This window comes from Lactuca virosa, chromosome 7, assembly GCF_052849685.1.
Source record: "Lactuca virosa cultivar CGN04683 chromosome 7, Lactuca_virosa_CGN04683_v6, whole genome shotgun sequence".
Classification (NCBI taxonomy): domain Eukaryota; kingdom Viridiplantae; phylum Streptophyta; class Magnoliopsida; order Asterales; family Asteraceae; genus Lactuca; species Lactuca virosa.
The window spans coordinates 248,844,264-248,863,991 of record NC_136432.1 but is presented as its reverse complement, the minus strand read 5'-3'; the positions used below and the strand labels follow the sequence as shown (position 1 = coordinate 248,863,991).

Genomic DNA, 19,728 nt, shown 5'->3' with positions numbered 1-19,728 from the left:
AGGACAGTTGGAAGTATTGTAATGGATGGACCATATTGACATTATTATGAATAGACAGAATTCTATTAATAATGCATTGTCATATGGCATATATGGAAATGTTTCCATATTGGGAGATGGATATTAAGAATCTATTTATGCAAGAAGGATGTTCAAAGGAATGTACTTTGAATTTGAGACTTCGCTTCCTTGGAATTGTTTTGTTATCAATCTCCAATGGAAAGTTTTGTAATATCGTTGGCAAAGTCTCTGTGACTTTGGTACCTCGACATTACAAAAGACACATTGCATGATAGTTGAGAATCTAACACATTCTTAAAGTGGCAAGAATTAGGATTTGGAATTGTGAAATGAGTATCATTGAAGTGTTTTCAATTGATCTATTTCACAAAGTAAGGACCATATACAAACATAGTGTGCATGATTGGAGCATGGGATAACTATTGCTTTAATTCAAGTATTAAGTTGATTAATCGAAACATTATACAATGAATAATGTGTAATTAATATGGTGATTAAATAAAAGGTGTTTTATTTATATTCAAAAGTTTTGAGACCATATTGAATTCGATTATTCTTGTGTTTCACTTTACATGTTTTGACTTCCCGAATAATAAGATTATTCAAACATCCACAGTCAATCATACTTTGGAAGTAAGTAATGAGGTAATATTGTCGTGAATCCGACTGTAGATTGTCTAAGTGTTTAGACATGGTGCAAGTTTGCTGCAGTGTTCATGAGTACTCCTGTAATAAGATTTGAGTCTTTGATTAAACCCACGCTCACATGAATCACTTCATGGATCTTATCACAAGTGATTGTGAGATGATAATATCTTATATTCTTCAAACGGAGACATATAGTTGTAGTTTACAAGTCGGTTTCACATTGATGATACGTAAGCGCACCAGTAACTTGGTGTTATAAAACGTATTGTTGTGTGTGATTTGATGAGTAAATAGAGAAAGCATATGAGTCAAAGTTTATCCGTTCCTTTTATCCTAAGAGGGATAAAAGCGATATATGTGGGCCCCTCGATGATTTAGTGATGACAACCTTAAGCGCTTGGCTAAGCCTGGACTGATTTGATGTGTTCAATTAGTCAGCCATCATAAATCGGAAATCGGGAAACAACAAATGGACAGAGAGAATGATTATAATCCATGTCTCGGTTCATATGATATCTTGTAGAACGGAGGAATATTTGATCCCTTATCTAATGGACGCGTCAGAGTCCGACAGCGGCTTTTTGAGAGCTATGATTGCTAGTCGGTTCTTCAAGTCGTACTTGCAGTTATAGTGATTAGACTTATCCAAGTGGGAGACTATTGGATTAGGTGTCTAAGCCCATAACTATAATTGGTATGTACTTGACCCGAGAGTAGCATGGTCCATTTCGGCTTGCCTTCATCAGGACAATTTGATATGTTGGATTTTGAGAAAGAGGTTATTTGTGATTTTTTAATATATTATAAGAATAATATATTAATTGAGAACTCATATTATTTAATTAGTATTGATCAAGAATTAATTTGGAATTAATTTAGTGATCAAAAGAGACTAATTAAATTTGTAGGGACTGATTATGTAAATCAGTGATATTTATAGTTTGGGCTAATGATCCATGTTAATTAGGATTGGACTAAATCTTTGTGAGAGTCCATGAAGAGTTAGTCCATAAGGCTAATGAGTTAATGGATTAATAGCCCAAGTGAATTAGGGTTTACAAGTTGAAACCCTAGGAATTCCAAACTATAAATTAAACCCCTAACCTTGCAAAATCGGCCACTCGTACTCCAAGGTTAAAACCCTAGCTGATTTATGCTTCATAATCTCTCTCTCATAATCTTCCACTTGTTCATGGTGTTTGTGACTTGTTTGAGGCATCACACTTGGGGTGCTAAGCTCTTAAAGGCCAAGTTCTACAAGCTACAACAAAGAGGTAATCTTCCAACTAGTTTTTATGTTGTATATCTTCATTTGTATGCTAGTTATAGGTTTCATGCTTTGGATGATTTTATTGCATGTATAATTAGAGAAAACTTAGATCCAAGGAATTAGGGTTGTATGTGCACCATAGGATGTTAGAGTACATAAAATCCCATCAGTTGTGACATGGGTTGGGCCAGAATTCTGAACGAAATTATCATCAAAGGTGACATCAAAGCTTTCTTCAAGAACTCGAGTTCGCCAATTTTGAACTCGATAAGCCTTTGATTTTGTAGAGTATCCAAGAAAGATAGATTCATCAGCTTTGGATTGGAACTTTGTAAGCTGATCATGATTGTTCTTGATGAAGCATCTACATCCAAAAACGTGAAGAAAAGAGATACTTAGCTTTCGACCATTTATGGCTTCATATGGTGTCTTATTTAGGCGTCGATTGATGATACTCCTATTCTGAGTAAAGCATGCAGTTGAGACAGCTTCAGCCCAAATATAAAGTGGAAGATTTGTAAAGTTGAGCATGGATCGAGCAGCTTCAACAAGTGTTCTGTTGTGTCGTTCGACTACACCATTTTGTTGTGGAGTGTATGGAGTAGAAAAGTTGTGGTCAATACCCTTCTTGGTGAGAAAGTTCTCAATAGTGGCATTGGTGAACTCCGAACCATTGTCACTTCAGATTCGCCTTACTGGAAGTTTGATGAGAACTTCAATTCCTTTGATGAAGTTTATGATTTCGGAGGCAGTTTTAGACTTAAGCCTTAAGAAGAAGACCCAGGTGAACCTAGTAAAATCATCCACAATCACAAGAATGTATTTTTTGTGATGTAGAATTTCTACTGTTGAGGGTCCACACAAATCAATGTGCAGAAGTTCTAATGGCTCCGAGATAGATTTTTCAATGATAATGGGATGACCCTTCTTTGATTGCTTTCCACACTCACATGCAGCACATAAATGATCATTTTCGAACTTGAGGAGTGGCAAACCTCTTACCATCACAAGATCATTCATATATCTAAAGTTCAGATGAGCAAGCCTCCTATGCCATAACCAAATGACGTCAGGAATAGCTTTTTAGAGTAAGCAGACTTGGGGCTTTCCAATGATCATGTTGATGTCAAGAGGATACATGTTCTTGTTGCGATTTGACTTGATTAAACTTTCCTTCCGGTCTTCTGACATGACATAGCTGTGTTTCTTGCGGAATTCAACTCGTCGATTCGCATTAGTGAGTTGAGCCACACTTATCAAATTATGCTTCAAATCAGCTACATATGCCACGTTTGAAATGGAGAAGTTGCCATTTCTAAGGATGTCATAACCTCTGATATGATAGTTGGAGTTTTTTCCATACGTCACGTAGCCAGCATTTGGCAAAAGCTTGAGATCTCGCAGAAAGTCCTTCTGCCCCATCATGTGCATGGAGACAGCATTATCAATATACCATGTTGTTTCTTGCTCCAAAGCACAGAGTGCCTGCAAAATTAGTGAGTTGTGGAGTTTTTAGGCTCCGAGTTAGGTTTTGGGACAAAGCCACGGGTTTTGGACTTCGGTTGTGACTTTTGAGCAACATGTGTTTTGGAAGGTTTGTTCCGAGATTCCTTTGGAAACAAACAGAAGGTCATGGTTCTTTCATCTATCCAATAATCATAATCAATGACATGAGGGTTTGGAACAGCTTTTCTCGGACCAGCAGCTTCCGGAGCAGTGGGAATCACTGTGTCTCTCGAAGTTGCAGTTTCATTTGTGTGATTTTTTACTTTCCATACAAGATTTTGTTTTGAAGATTTTTGTGAAACTATTTTCTTAAAAACTTGTTCTTTTGTTGATGATACATTTGGTTTTGAAAGCTGTTGTGGTTTGTAAATTGTACCATCAGATTTGGCGATAAAGATAGATGAAACAGTCCGAGGAGAGTTAGTTCTGACAGATTGAGTACCTACAATGGGCTTTTTCGAGGTAGGACTGACCACTTTCTTATGTTCTACCGAATTGGGAGGATTAGATGGCCTTTTGAGAATCGTAGTGGGTGTGAAGGTGTTGTGACTCCTATATGGTGGGTTGGTAGTCCGAGATACACTCTTTTTGGAGTTCTCAAGGAATCTAGAATTTTGTCTCGACTTAACTTCCTTTTTGTGAGCATTTCGGGCTTCTACCTTAGGATCAACAACATCTTTCTTATTCAACATGGGTTTCTTTTTAGAATGAAAAGATGATTTAGAAGTTTGACCTACAGAAGGATTGTTAAACACAGGCTTGATTGGCACAAGATTTGTTTTGGAAATCACTTGTGGGTCAGAATCACATGAATTTGACGAATCATCAATGTCACTATCTAAATATGCCCAAACAAACTCAGAGGTATCAGGTCCAGTTGTCTCCGGAGAGATTTCCTCAATAACACAGTTGTTAGGAGGACTGTGGTTTGGAATTTAAACAACAGTGTTTGGAATACTAGAGTGGGATTCTGGGGTCCAGGTTTGTCAGAGGCGGAAAATGCATGGAATCGGGACACTTGACAACTATAGGCTGAAACTCAGGAATTAGTGATGCAAATTGGTCAGAAGTCTCTGGAAGAGGTGACAAAGTCGAGACAGGGGTTTCCGAATGTTTGTGATTTGGAATGACTCCCATAAAAGTTAGGTTTTTCAACTCCTTCAAGGGACGAGCAGTAGGTTTCGGAAACTCGCTTCCGAGACCAGGAGCTTTTGACCAAGGATGACGAAAATTGTGAGTCATCAGTTCATTTGCTTCAAGAATGTCAATGGAATTATACAAAGCATCTATTTTAGCATTGAGACGTTTGTTGTCATAAATTAAAACATTTCTTTCAAAATAAGTGATTTCACATTTGTCTTTAAGAATGATACATTCATCTTTTCACATTACAAGCTCTCGTTCTAAACACTCTATTTTTAACTTCTTATCCTCGAAATGTAATCTAAGACGACTTACTTCACTCTCCATCTTCTCACTGGATTCTATGGATAACTCATAGGCATTGTAATGATGTTCATATCTGATTGAATCTGGGTTAGATATGGTTCGCAAAGAGACAAATCAAAGTTATTATCAGTAATCATAAATTTTACCTGTTGAACGATGCTTCTACCGGGTGGATCGTTAGTAGCCATGTAGTAGTAGTTTGGTTCAGCATCTTTATAGTAACCTTGTGATCCAGACGACCAGTAGCCTTCATCACATTCAATTGTTTGTCTAGCCATAAAGCACATGTTCCTTCCAGTACTCACATCATCATCATCTCCAGAAGACCAATATCCTTCCACATCTCTTGATACAGTTGTAACAAAAGCCTTTTCACTCTCCGTCAATTCTTGAGTTCGACGTGCATAGTAAGCAGAATCCTTGATCTTAGGTTTTTGTGGGACTTCAGCTAAGCAGTCTTTGGCAAAGTGATTTGCATGACCATATTTGTGACATACAATCTTGGGTTTGTCTGACTTCGGAGTCTGTGAAGATTCTGAGGTGTGATTTGGTGTAGGAAGGTTAGGTTTGTAAGCTAGTGGATTTTCTGAAGGTTTTTTGAATAATTAAGTGTTATTTTGGTGAGGAGCCTAGAAACGGTTGTGATATGGCTTGTTAAAAGGATGATTGTATTTCATGGAAAGCAAAGCAAAATCTTGTTGGAAGCGGAGTTCGGAATCCATTTCTTCAGGGTCAGGGTCACCATTTAGTTGGTAGTGGCTGTTAGTGGGAGCAGGTATGGTTGGACGTGAGGGTTGAACAGGAGGGATACATGGAACAACAGCAATGAAGGGGTCCGAGACAGCGAGGTTCGGAATCTGAGGATCTTAAGAACTAACAAGGGCTAAAGGACCTCATGTGAGTTCTGGTAAGGTTTGTGCAACATTTGATTCATGACCTTGAAGCTCATCGAACAATTGGTAGAGCTTTAGCTTTTTCAGAGATCCATTACTCTGAAGACGTGATTTCACATTTCCCCAGCCCTTTCTGAGGTTGTTAATGAACTTGAGGTTGTATTCAAGTGGGGTTTGGACTATCCCATGAGCTGTCATGTTGTTGACGACGATTCGGTATGTCACACCCCAAAACCGGAACGGCAGAAACGTTCGGGGATGGAGGACGTCATGTTTAGTATCACAAGTCATGAATCATAGTAATCAAAGTAATAAACAACCATTTCATTAGAAAGAAAGTGTTTACAAAGTATGTGATTCACATAACATAGACTACAAAGTAAATAACAAAAAGACATAAAGCTATTATGCTCCATCTTCTGAATCCCAGAGCGCGTACCTGTCTACTGGTCTCCTGAGAATACAAGTTATTTTGAAAGAGTAGATCAGCATTTAAGCTGGTGAGTTCATAAGATTTTAGTGATGTAAGAAGTTGTAAGAAAGTTGTAGTAAGTTGTAAGTAAGTTGTACGTTCTGTTTAGAAAAGTTTGCATGTTCCTCCAAAAAATCCTATATTTCCTGCTTTGATGAAAGATAAGTAAAATTGACTCTACAATCCTTTCTATGAGTACTAAATGGATACAAGTTATATAAAACCCGGAGTAAACAAACAATTGGTTGTGTGTATCTGCCCTAAGCCCACAACCAAACAAGGAACAGGAAATGTGGTGGAAGGCACACATCCTATTGTTTGTTAGATCTTCGTTGTATATAACACTGGTGTATTCACTTGGTACTCACGGAGTTAACTGTAATCGTTCCTTTATGTTTAATGAAAACATTCTTTAAGAAAACCCTTATTTCTTTTAGTAAAAATAGTAACCACAATAGTTCCTTCTATAATCACTTAGTTTATACTAGCTATATATAATCTAATATCGAACAAATAGTTAACTGTGTGAATCTGCCCTAAGCCCACAACCAAACAAGGAACAGGAAATGAGGAAGAAAACACACATCCAACTACCTATCGGGTATTAATTATATATAACCCTGATATATAAACTAAGGTATTATAGAATTAACCACCTAAGGTCTTTTAAGTTATACTGGTTTAATAAATGGATTAAACCCTTACTGGTAAGTTTCTAGTTTTGTATACCAAATGTTCTATTTGAAAAGTATGTTTTGTACTAGAAAACGGTGCATTGAATTAGTGTCTTATGACCTGACCCATACCTGGTACTCCTTATGATTACTTGGTGCATACGGAACATATATATAGCTAAGATCGAATAGATAGTAGGCTGGGTGAATCTGCTCTAAGCCCACAACCAAACAAGGAACAGGAAATGAAGCGGAAAGCACACACCCTACTACCTGTCAGATCCGATTAATATATATTCCTGATGTATAAACTAAGGAATCATAAAGTTATCATTATAGGCCCCTTTCTACTGAATGTACTAGACTCGACTGTTCTGTTTGTCGCTTGAAAAGATGTAAGTTTTCCCTAGTTTATAACTATCTTAACTCGAAAATAGTTTGCATTAACTTTCAAGTGGAACTGTCACTCTATGAAAGTAATGGGAAAATGTAAGTACACAGTTGTCTTTTGAATTGACATCCTGAAGTACTGATTACCTTAAAACAAGTTTGTTTTATTAAGGTCATAATGTGATGTGGTTGTACCCATACTATACGCTCTCCCTGCAAGAGATTCTGGTTACAAAACGCGTCTTCAGCAAACAAATTGCTAAGCCGTGAAATAGTCTCACATTAAAGTTATAGTAGTCTTGTATACCCAATTTATTATCACCTTTTGTTTAGAACAATGAGTTAGTGATCATTGGTATATTTTGTTAATCATGATTTGTTCTTCTGTTATAGTATCTTAGTATGTTCCTTCTGTTATAGTATCTTAGTATGTTCTTTCTGTTATCGTGTATTGTATCTACCTCCCTGTTTCTCTTTATAGTATGTTCTAGTATCTAGTATGAACTGAAACCCTAAACTATACCTATTATATTTTACAAGTATGTTTACTTGAACTGTTACTGAAAAAGACTCATTTATCTACTAAGTCATGATTGTACTTTAAAAACAGATTTTTATAAACTATAAAGTAACATAACTTAAAAAGAGTTTTTGAAATGTTTTGATCACTTATAAAAACATAAGCAATCCTTTGAAAGATGTTTATAACAAACATTTACACAATTATGATTGTGTTCAACTTGTATCCCCCCCCCCCTAAAAGCATTTAAAACAGTTTAAAAGATTGATTATAGGGGTATGAACTCACCTTATGTGGGTGATTCAAACGAATATGCGCGTAAGGATGAGAAGTTCCACGAATGAAGTCCCGAGACACAAACGAGTCCTAAATGACATATAATGGCATATATTGGCATGAATATAGTGTTTAGAAGCAACCACATGCAAGGAAACACCTTTAGGGACTAGGAAACACTTGGACCAAGTGTTAGATCACATGTGATTCATCATAAGGGAGTGTACGGCGACAATAGGGAGTGTGCAGACATGGGTGTACGGCCATGGAGTGTACGGCCGTACACTCATGGTAAAAAGTTCACAAAAGTGTGTTTGAATGATAGGGAAGCTTGTGGGACAATTGCTCAACAAGAATGTGAACTAGATTCTCACTTTGGAGGCCCTTTATGGGTGTTTTGAGGGGTGTACGGCCGTACACTCCTTTTGATCTTGAGTTTTGGTCGATTTTAAGATGTTAAACAAGTGTTCCTAACATGAACTAAGCATAGGGAAAGAATACTTACGTTCTGGAGGCTTGAAAAGGGTTCACAACCACCAAGAACAAGTGTGTGTTCTTGGTGTTCTTGGTGAAATGGATGAAGATTTGAAGATCTAACCAAAAAGATGATTTGCATGGATGAAATCAAAGGGTGTTACTAGGTTAAGAAGAATAACAACTAATCAAAATGGAAGAAAGGCTTACATTCTTGAAGATCGGGGTGAAAAGCTTGATGATAGTTGAGAGAAAACTCGATTTCTTGACTTGGAAACTGAAGAAATGACTTAGAAATGAAGGGATACCATACTTGTGGAGCGGGTGTACGGCCAACATGAGTGTACGGCCGTACACATGTGTACGGTCGTACACTCCCTCTGATGGAGTGTCCGGCTCGATTTCAACGCGAAGAATTTTAGCTGACACTTCCCTAAACCCAATGCTTGAATGTACTAAGCTTTGAACCCTTAAACAGACTTTAAACAAGGCTAAAATATAGCAGAAACGAGTCTGACACACGGTTGAATTGAATGGCTGGACTTACAAGGCAAAAAATTTCGGGTTGTCACACGGTATCTGTTTGAGGCCGAGGCAACAGATTCAACAGGAGTTGTAGTGAATGTATCAAAATCGTTGACAGCCGAGGTTAAATGCTTATCCTTCATATTCTTTGATCCCTCGAACAAGTCTTGAAGAGTGTCCCAAATCTCTTAAGCAGTTTTGCACAGTTTGATGTGCTCAAAGAGAGAAAGTGGAACACCAAACACCATTTCGGAAAAGGCAACTTGATCTGCATGCAGCTTTTCGATGTCATCAGTAGTGAGAGGTGCTTGACTTTGTTCATCATGTCCCATGAGAGTTGCAGCAGCATCTCTGACAATTGTTCGAACTGGAACATGAGGACCTTCTTTAACGAATCTCCAGATAGCTTCACCTTTTTCTTTACCAAGTAAAAATCTTTCCATTCTGACTTTCCAGTGATCATACTCTTCAACAACTAGCAGTGGGGAATGAGTAGGGCAACCAACGCTATTTGCTATTTGCATTGAATACATTTGTTGAGAATTAGAAGCAGCCATCGAAGTTAAGATATCTTGAGCAAAAGTGGTATATAAAAGAACTTTTATCCTGAACACATAAATGATCGAAATACCAAGGTAATCTCGAATCAATTATAATATGTTATTATGGATTCAAAGGACAACCACTCAAGCTCTGATACTAATTGTGAGAACAAGGATCTGATTATGCAGGGACAAGGCTTGAAAACTCAAACCTTGAGTTAATGCTTAAGATCAATGTCTGCTTCTGATTAAGTGTTCCAGTCAAGTCTAGAAAGACCAGTCGAGACTGAAGATGATAATCAACAAAGTACTTCACGTATTAAATATGGAGTAATGAGTATAATCAAAGTAAAGATAATAACTGAACAAGTAGAATGTGTGAAAGAGTTTGATTTGAAAGAAATGTACAAGTGAAGTAAATTCAAATATAACTATCTTTGGAGAAACTATCCGTCATTTATTCTTGTCGTTAAACACTCCTTATATAGGAGAAAGGATTACATCGTACAAACCAAATTACATGCACAGGACTGGATAAAAGAGTTACTTCTGACACTCTGATTATCCATTTTGACAAAATAGACTAAGTCCTATGTACTGTTACATCAAGCAAAACAACAAGAGTAATTAATGCAGACGGATTTATTATCTTGGAACATCTTCACTTCGAACATACTCCACTACTCCGGACTCCAACTTCATCTCTGACCACAGACTGACTTCGTACCTTATCCCACTTCGGACCTAAGACTGTCTTTGGAATTCCAAAGGTTAGAGATTGCTAGAGGTTCACTTTCAGGTTCCAACAAAAAGTAATAAGTTTCTTATTTTGGTATTTTATGACCGTTATTTTTTCTATAGATTCTAAGAAACCAATAATGCTTACTATTTTAGAGTTGTTGCAACGTTTAATAAAAAATCCAAAACCATATCATGTGCAATGACTTGGACTTTCGCAAAGGTATTTGATTATATATATATATATATATATATATATATATATATATATATATATATATATATATATATAGACTTAGGTTATTATATTCAAAGTAATTATTGTGTTATTGTATGCATAAATGTGGGCCAATCATTTTACTTATTTTAAGAAAGTGGTTAATACATATTATTGAATTAAATATAATTGAAAAATATCATCTAATTTAACTAGAAGGGTATTTTAGTCAATTAATATAGATTTAATAAAGGAAATTTGCATATTTTAAGGGATCATAGATTCTATTAATTTTAAAAATCCGATTTTACGAATTATAAGGTTTTTAATTCGGACATTCTGACTGAATATGTTTGAGTATGTTCAAAAATAAAAATATTCTAGAACCATAAAATAATAAAAATATTCTTGAACATATTTCTTGATCATGACTTTAAAATTTTCTTGTAGAATAACAAATTCTCGAACCAGCAATTGAAGAATTAAAACAAAAATTACATTAATTCTTATAGAATACATGTAACAATTGCTAAGAATTACATTTATTGTTAAAGAATAAAACTAAAAACTTTCAAATCGGAAAAAAAAACATCAAAATCTAACAAAGACACTAATACATTCTAGGGGTGTTCACGGTCCAGTTTTTTCGGTTTTTAGGTCAAACCGAAGCCAAACCATTAGTAACGGTTTTTATCAAGCAAAAACCGAAGCCGAACCGTTGAAAATTTAAAACTGAACCAAACCAAACCGTTACTAACGGTTTGGCTCCGGTTTGGTTTCACGGTTTGGGCTTTTTAGGCCCATTTTAGTCGAGTCCATTAGACTAATTTAATAAAAAAAAACTGCATAATTAAAGCTATTAAAACAACTAAAATTTTACCATAAATTGTTAAAAGAAACTGGAGTATTAAAGTTGTCAAAATAGCAAAAAAACTGCCAAAACAGTAAATAAAAAGCAATAAATGAAAACATCAAATATTGTTCCATTACATCAAACATTAGACTAATGCACGCAACCATTAAATCAAACATTCAGAACTGTAAATCTCTGTGAAACTGTGTAACCGTGAATCTGTGATGGAGCTGTGAAACCGTGAATCTGTGAATCTGATAAAAACGAATCAATTAAAATAAATAACGAATTTCATTAGAATAAATAACAAATTTGATCAGAACTATCAATCAATAAAAACGAATTTCATCAATTGATTATCAGTTAAATATAGGGTGATCCAGTGAACTCGATATCAACATAGAGTTTCAAAAGATTCTTCACAGGATACTGAACGGAGAGTTGGTGCCCCTCAAAAAGTGTACTGGTAGCAGAAGATGAGCCACTGCACACACACACACAAGTAAAAAGACATAAATACCCTTTGTAAGCAAATAACATAAGATGACAGAATTAACAAATAATTTGATAAATACCTCCGAGGCATCCAACAATTCAAGACTTCAACCACTTTGGCTCTTAATTAAGGGTTCCTAATGTACTCTGGACTTGCCATGAACATGATAATCAAGTTCATAAAATCATCCTGCCAAAGAAAAAGACCAGTGACTTGGTTGACCGAACTTGTTGTTTCTTGAGTATCTTACTTGAAATCCAAACGAGATAAGAGTATCTTACTTGAAATCCAAACGAGAACCATAAAAGACATATTTAGGGTCAATTTTGTCTTTCTTTGTTGAATTTGTATCCACGAAAGGTTCACATAATCGAAGCATAACAACACTAAGGTTCGCAAACATCCATGAACTTGCAGAAAATATAGGATCAACCTATCACCAATCACAAATTATCCAATATTAATAAAACTTTCACCTAGATAGATAAATTATGACTTTATGGTCTAAAAAGTTTTTTTACCTGTATATGAGCCCTTGATGCATTTTTGTTAAAGACGAGCTCTGGATATGAGCACTTGAGCACAGTCCCTCTTAAATCCTCATGCAACTCCTAAGTGAATTCTAAAATAGGACACTGTTAATTTCTTAACTTGATTTACAACTAACTCCATCTGAGCCCTAACTGATTTATCTTTCATATTAGTCGACAGTTGATTCGGAGCAAACTTGTATCCATTTGAGTATATTAATCAGAATATCAAAAACACATTTGATCATAAGTTAGAGCTCAGATTAAAATTAAAAAAAAAATCAAAGGATTTGTTCAGAAAGGAAGAACAAGAAGCGAACCTGCAAATGGAGCCGGAGGCGGAGTTGCAGCAGGCAAGGTATCGAGATATAGTCGGAGTTGCTGCAATGGAGGAGTCGAGGTGTAGTCGAAGGTATGCAGTTATGCACAATCAGTTTACGTCCAGATAAGTGAAGAAGAAGTGTTGAACAACGAAGGGGAAACGACTTCGAGTCTTCTGAGGAATGAGGCTGCGTCTTTTGCGATTAGGTTAAGAGAAAATTAAACAATCAAACAACCTAATTCTGTTTGGACTGGACTCTGGGATTAGGAAATAGGTACTTCTCATTTTTCAATTGGAGTTAAACTAGTATTGGGCTAGTATTGGGCTGTGGTAATTAAAATATTAAAAGTTGTGGGTTTAAATTTTATTATTTATAAATAACAATTAATATGTAATATAATAAAATAAAATTACATATAAAAAACTAAATAATATATATATATATATATATATATATATATATATATAAATCTTACGGTCCGGTCCGGTTTTTAGACGGTTTGAAATCTTAAAAACCGTAAGCCAAACCGTTCACTACGGTTTGAAAAGTCGAAACCGCAAGCCAAACCGTAAAGAAAAATACAAACCGTAAAACCAAACCGATGACCGGTTTGGCCGGTTTCACGGTTTCAAACCGAGCCGCGATCACCCCTAATACATTCTAAAAGAATAATGTTGCTAAGAGGCGTCGTTCAAATTTCGTGGTCCGTTCTTCAAGCATCAGCTTCTGTGGAAACAAATGCAATGAATAAATTAATGAGAAAATATCCATATTCCATTCCAACATAATTGGAATTCGTGATTCCATTCTGATAGAATTGGAATTCATTTACCAATAATTATATTAATTCAGGGCATTCTAACAGAATATGTTCATGATTATCATAAAAAACATTCTTTTCTAATAGAATACTATAAACGAAAAAATATCATTCAGTTGAAGCATTTTAGCGAGCATTTTGTGTGCATCAAAACAACTTTCAATTTCCTGTAAAAAATAGACAATCAGAACAAGTTCCCAATTCACATAGGACATTTTGTTGTTGGTGTTGTTGCCTTCAGTCCATCTACAACTGTTACTGATCTAGATTTGCAAGCACACATAAAGCAGAATATGTGTCCACAACTCAAATACACAGGATCAAATACAGTATCCTGATCATTCAACAAATACAAACGACAAATTATTCAATAGCAGATACTATATATATGATTTTTAATTAATCAAGGTATGCATTATTATAACAAAAAGTTTACAAGGCATGATCAAGGGCTGATCAAGCATATGGAACAAGTCAAATCTATCTCAAGCTTCACAACATCAGACAGCTCACACGAAAGTGATGGTTTTCCATCATTAAATATAAGAGAGCAGCCTTCTAATATTTCAGAACCTTTCCTTATAGCTTTCTTTGATTCCCTTAAGTTAATATGGAAGGCAATAAGCTCACAAATCCATGGAGACTGAAGGAGTTCCATGCGCATGCTCTGGACTTGTGACCTGAATGCTTGCCCTTGTTTAGAGTCATGTATCTTCGGTAAAAAAGTTATGAGTGCTCAACTGCTCATGTTTTATTATGAAGAATCTAAAAGCACTTTGATAATTAAGCGACAAATAAAAACCTTATCATATTTTTTAAGAATTTTGTGCATAGCAATGGCATTGATAACTGCATAAGCAACAAGGTCCTTATCTTCTTGTATTAAAGAATGATGGTTTCCATGTAACTTGCCTTTGCACCACATGAAGTACTTGTGGAAGCCTGTTGCCAGATGAACATCAAGCACCTTTTGTGCACGTTCATTAAAACATCCAACCACCACAGACATCTCCTTCATAAAGGAAGGAAAAAAACTTCCATGATAGAGGACAGGGGTTGAAGTGGCAGAGAGATTTGCGTATTATGGCGTCAATTAAAATTTAAACACATACTTGACCGGTCCCTTGGGGCAATCGACGGCCACCGCCGCCGAGAATGTCAGCACGTAGACTTGAACGGCAAGGCTTCTTCCTCTTCTTGGCGCTTTCATTGCTGATGCTTTTCTCGGTCGATACCTAATGATTATAATTGCTTCTCTGCTTTAATAAATCATTAACTGGATGCTCTGTGCCTCTGTTGAAATCACCTCGATAATGTCTGATCACAAATTCATAATTGACAGGCGCTTGGGTGTGAGGCCGACGGTAAGGGTGTGAGGCGATTTATAAAGGGGATAAATTTAGGGTTAGAAAAAGTCAATTAGATAAATAGGGGAACGACTCTAGAATATCATACCATGATTATAGGGATTATTTTTGGAAGTTATTAATCATATTACTAAATTACCCTTCTTTATTTATTTAATTATTTAATTTTTTATTTAATTTTGATTGGCCCACATTTATGCATACAATAACACAATAAATACTTTAAACACCTGAACCTATATATATATATATATATATATATATATATATATATATATATATATATATATATATATATATATATATATATATATATATATATATATATATTATCATGTGTATTTTATAGTTAGTGCAACCAACAAAAGTCAAAATGGTAGTGTGGTTATTACGTGTCAAAGTGGATGCATGAAATTGTGTTGTAGAGACAACGAGGATTTCCTAGAGTAAGTAGTTTTTTGAATTTTTAAAACTAAACCTTAATTTTTAATAAATTAATAGTTTTATATTACTTTGTATGTAGAACCTTTGGAACGATAAAACACCATTTCCAGGTGAGGATCTAGTTGGACGATTTTGTTGAGTTCTAGATGACATCTTTTTTGAAGAACTATTTGAAGTGAAGCTATGTTACATGGTTAGTTGTTATTACTTATTATTGCAATAACAAGTTATTTATGTTATATGATTGTTGCAAGCTACAAGTTAATTGTGTATATTGTCGATGTGTTCTCTTAATATTATTCTTTTTCAACAAATTGTTGCAATGTGATATGGTAGTGACCAAGGAGACCTGAAGAGCTATATACAAAACAGACTAGACTTGGAGATGAAAAGAAATATGCAAATGTAATCAAGATTAGTTGAACATAACAATACACTATTTAGTTGATTTGCCTCATATCGAACATAACAGTTAGCTATTTAAGTCTATATAATAAAAGATTTTTTTTCAACTTGTATATTGCTATTTACGTCTTTAATGAAAGAATGGTTGGTTGATAAATATGATGGGATACATTTGTTATCATACGGGTTCTAATATACTAATCTACATAGGATACGATTGTTAGCTTCAATCAGGGGCGGAGCCAAAATTTTAGAATAAGGGGGCTTACATTGAATAAAACATTAAACACTACTCTTAAGATTGAATGTTGTTCTCCGAAATCACGAATTAAATAATTTTATTTTATCTCACTTAAATCCGACACGTCAATTTTTTTCAATGAGGTTCAATGTTGATTAACTCTTCCGTAATACTATTTATTTGAGGTTGTGGACCTGTATTATTAGCTTATTCCTTAATAATACCACAAATGGGATACAATTATTGGTTATAAACGTCTTCTGTTCCTTTGTAAGAAGATCAATTACTTCTTTTTTTACTTATGATTTTCCGTATGATTATTCAAAAACAAATTAACAATCATAATAATATTAGTTATTGTAAATTACAAAAAAAAATTACATATATAATACAATTAAAAATTACTTTGCAGCCAAAATATGTTTAATTGGAACTTGAGGTAGGTGGGTAAAATTAAAAATGTTTGGAAGTATGGACGCAATTAACTTGGATGGGAGGGACTCTAGACTTTAACTCCATATGAAATATGGCTATTGGGCTTTATTTCTGTTATGCAAATTACATAACGTGGGTAGTATTTTGAAAGCGTTGGGGAGGCCAAACACCGGCAAGCCGCCCCACTAGCTCCGCCATTGGTTTCAATATACTAAGGTTGTGTTTGGCGCGCCGCAGTTAGCTGATAAGTTAGCTTATTTTTCGAGGTTTTTTAAGTTGTCATGTTTGGCAAGCCAAAAAGTAGCTTATAAAGTAGCTTTTAAGGAGCCTTTTAATAAAATTCAAATACACCCCTTAATTAATTATAGAAACACATTTTGTTAAATGCTCCTTTATGTCATCTAGCTTTTCAGCTATCATCTAGTTTTTTATTTAACAGCTATCCGCTAGCTTTTCAGCTAGTACGCCAAACATAGTTTAATAAACCAATTGTGATACATAGAATACACATGTGATTACAGCAAGGTAAATAGGATACATGGAATACAATCAATAGGATACACCATTAGGATACGTAAAAATCAATATGATACAATCAATAGGATACACCATACGGATACGGCAAAAATCATATCCTTGGATACATCCTATAGCATGTGGTTGTTTTAACCGTATCCCATTTCATTTGTAATAGGATACACCCCCAATGGATTATATTAGCAAAAAAAAGCCGTATCCGATTCCATGTTATCTAGTAGTGGAGAGAAGTAGCAACACCACCCAAGATACGACCCAATAGCAAAACCTTGTATTGAGGAGAATGCTTGGTCATGCAGCCCAGTATGTAAGTAATGGGAATTGGAAGGTGAGTTTGTGAAGGAAGGTTCTAAAGAGAAGATGGTTCAATTAAAGGGGCATGTATCGGTTGGTGGAATGAGAGATTCAATTTATAATGCAATTGCCTTTTGCTGGTGTTGAGAAGTTGGTTGCTTTCATGAAGGATTTTCAAGCAAAACATGGGTAGATTTTAGAAATTAGACAGCATTTGATGTTTGTTTTGTAGGGCTTTGTTGCTGGTTGATCTGTTTTTGATGTTTTTGTTATGTTATGTTACAAGTCTTGTTTGTTGGTCATTTGGGGAAAAGGGATACATGAAGTTTAGGTGGTAATTTGTTGAATCAGTCTGGATGATGAATATTTCAAATGAAATGACATAATCTGTTTGTTTTATTTCTGGCTATAGTTGCAGAGTATGTACATTTATTATACAGACATGTCAAATTGTTCATTAGCAGAATCAGAAATACCTTATAAAAGGTGATTTGGTGATTTAGTCTTGAAGCTCGATAATTTTGACGACAGAATCATGATAACGTGTTGTGTACCTCAGCAAAAGCACCAGTAAATGTCCCTCGTAGTTGATTTGTTTTGAACGGGGGAATCAAAACAGATATCACAGGCATTGGTGGTTTATATTTTGTTATAAATCTGCGCATACAAATATATAAAATTATATTAGTATTCACATTGGGGTGGTGGCGCAGTTGGCTAGCGCGTAGGTCTCATAGCTAAAGAGTGATCCTGAGGTCGAGAGTTCGAGCCTCTCTCACCCCATCATTTTTTTCCTTTATAATTTTTTCCACTCAATTCCTACAACAGACCTTGCAGTTCTCCCTGATGATGTGAAACAGTCAACAGATGATAACAGAAGCCTTGACCTTGAAGTATTTTTAAAGGGCATTTACGTCTTTTTGCATAGCAGACGACAATTACAAGTCATATTCTAATATATTACCAGAAGGACATTTACGGTTTTTTGCATAGCAGTGAAGTAAAATGAATTACTGAGTATTGACCTTGACTTGCTTAAAGTAAGGAACATGAACTGTGAACTCTCCAACATCTAAATCTCCAATAGACCTTAAAAGAAATTGCAACATAAGCAATCTAATGATCATTTGTTTTTGTACCTGTGATGATCCCCTGATCCAATTAACACCATCAAATGTTCATTCCACAATCATGATCAAGGATCAGAGAGCGTATTTATATGTTGTTATGAAAACGAAAATCATAATTCCACAATCATGACCAAGGCAAAACAAAATTGAAAATCTTTTTCCTGTAAAAACTAAAAGCATTTGTTAGTTTTGGTACAAACTGAAGTACAATGCTTTATACAAATTTGGGATTTGGGTGGTTGATTCAGATTGCTTGTAACAAAAACTCATAAGAATTTATGTTGTAAAGAAAGAAAAAAAGTGGAAGAGTTACATACCATTTTCAGTTTTTTGCAACACAATATCCTCTTCGACCATTGAAAAAAGAACTTCACATCTAATGTAACAAAACTTTATTTTGTTCCATAGCTGATCCTTTTGTTTAATCCCATGCACCAGGCGTTTCATCAAGCACCTCATATGTATCCGTATAAGGCAGTTGCTATCAAATCAAAAAACCACAAACTATTTGCAACATATAGACAAAACAATCAACAGGATTTCAGAGATGAAGAGTTATTAAGGATCACATATTAAATCGACCCTACTTGGGATTGAAATAAGAAAGTGCGAAAAAGTTGCTTCGTGTTGTACCAGGTAAGTTCTTGCAAATTGCTTCAACAATCGAGCAATTCGCGGGTCTTGAAATGATGATTGTCAAGAAGTTTATCGGGAGATTGAAAGCTCATGAAGAAAGCGTCCGTAGTCAAACTGATCTTGGTGAGAAGAGGTTGTCATTTACTCACCAAGAATGGATAGAAACACAAGAGAAACAAAACGAAGAACACGGACCTTCCTCACAGGAAAACAATCGCAGCAACACGCAAAACCAAGGTGCTCGGGGAAGAGGTCATGGTGGCAATTATGCAAACCGTGAAGGTCGTAGAAGAGACAACAACCAACAGTCTCGTGAAGACACTCGTGGTACGTATGATAATCGAGACAAGAGTCACATTTAGTGTTACAATTGCCAAGAATATGGGCACTATGCTGCAGAATGCAAGAAACCAAGGCGAGAAAGACAACAAGAAGCTAACCTAGCCCAAGTCTTCGACCATTGTGAGCCTTGTTTGTATAGAGGCCTTGGTTGTCAAAGGTCTCTTATTTTTTAAACAATATCACGGATGTTGGGGATGTTGTCCCGATGAAAAACTTTGGTAATGAATTGGACTTTGGAGAACGTTAAGTATATTTTTGAT

The 19,728-nt window shown here is 35.3% G+C and overlaps 1 non-coding gene and 1 pseudogene across 1 annotated transcript; one reads left to right on the top strand and one right to left on the bottom strand.

Moving 5' to 3' along the window:
- Nucleotides 1-13,839: 13,839 nt before the first annotated feature.
- Nucleotides 13,840-18,847, bottom strand: LOC145127700 (putative E3 ubiquitin-protein ligase BAH1-like 1; annotated as a pseudogene).
- On the top strand, nucleotides 18,059-18,143 carry TRNAM-CAU (transfer RNA methionine (anticodon CAU)). The gene is given in 2 exon segments: nucleotides 18,059-18,096; nucleotides 18,108-18,143. It is a non-coding gene; the product is annotated as a tRNA-Met (tRNA).
- Nucleotides 18,848-19,728: the final 881 nt, after the last annotated feature.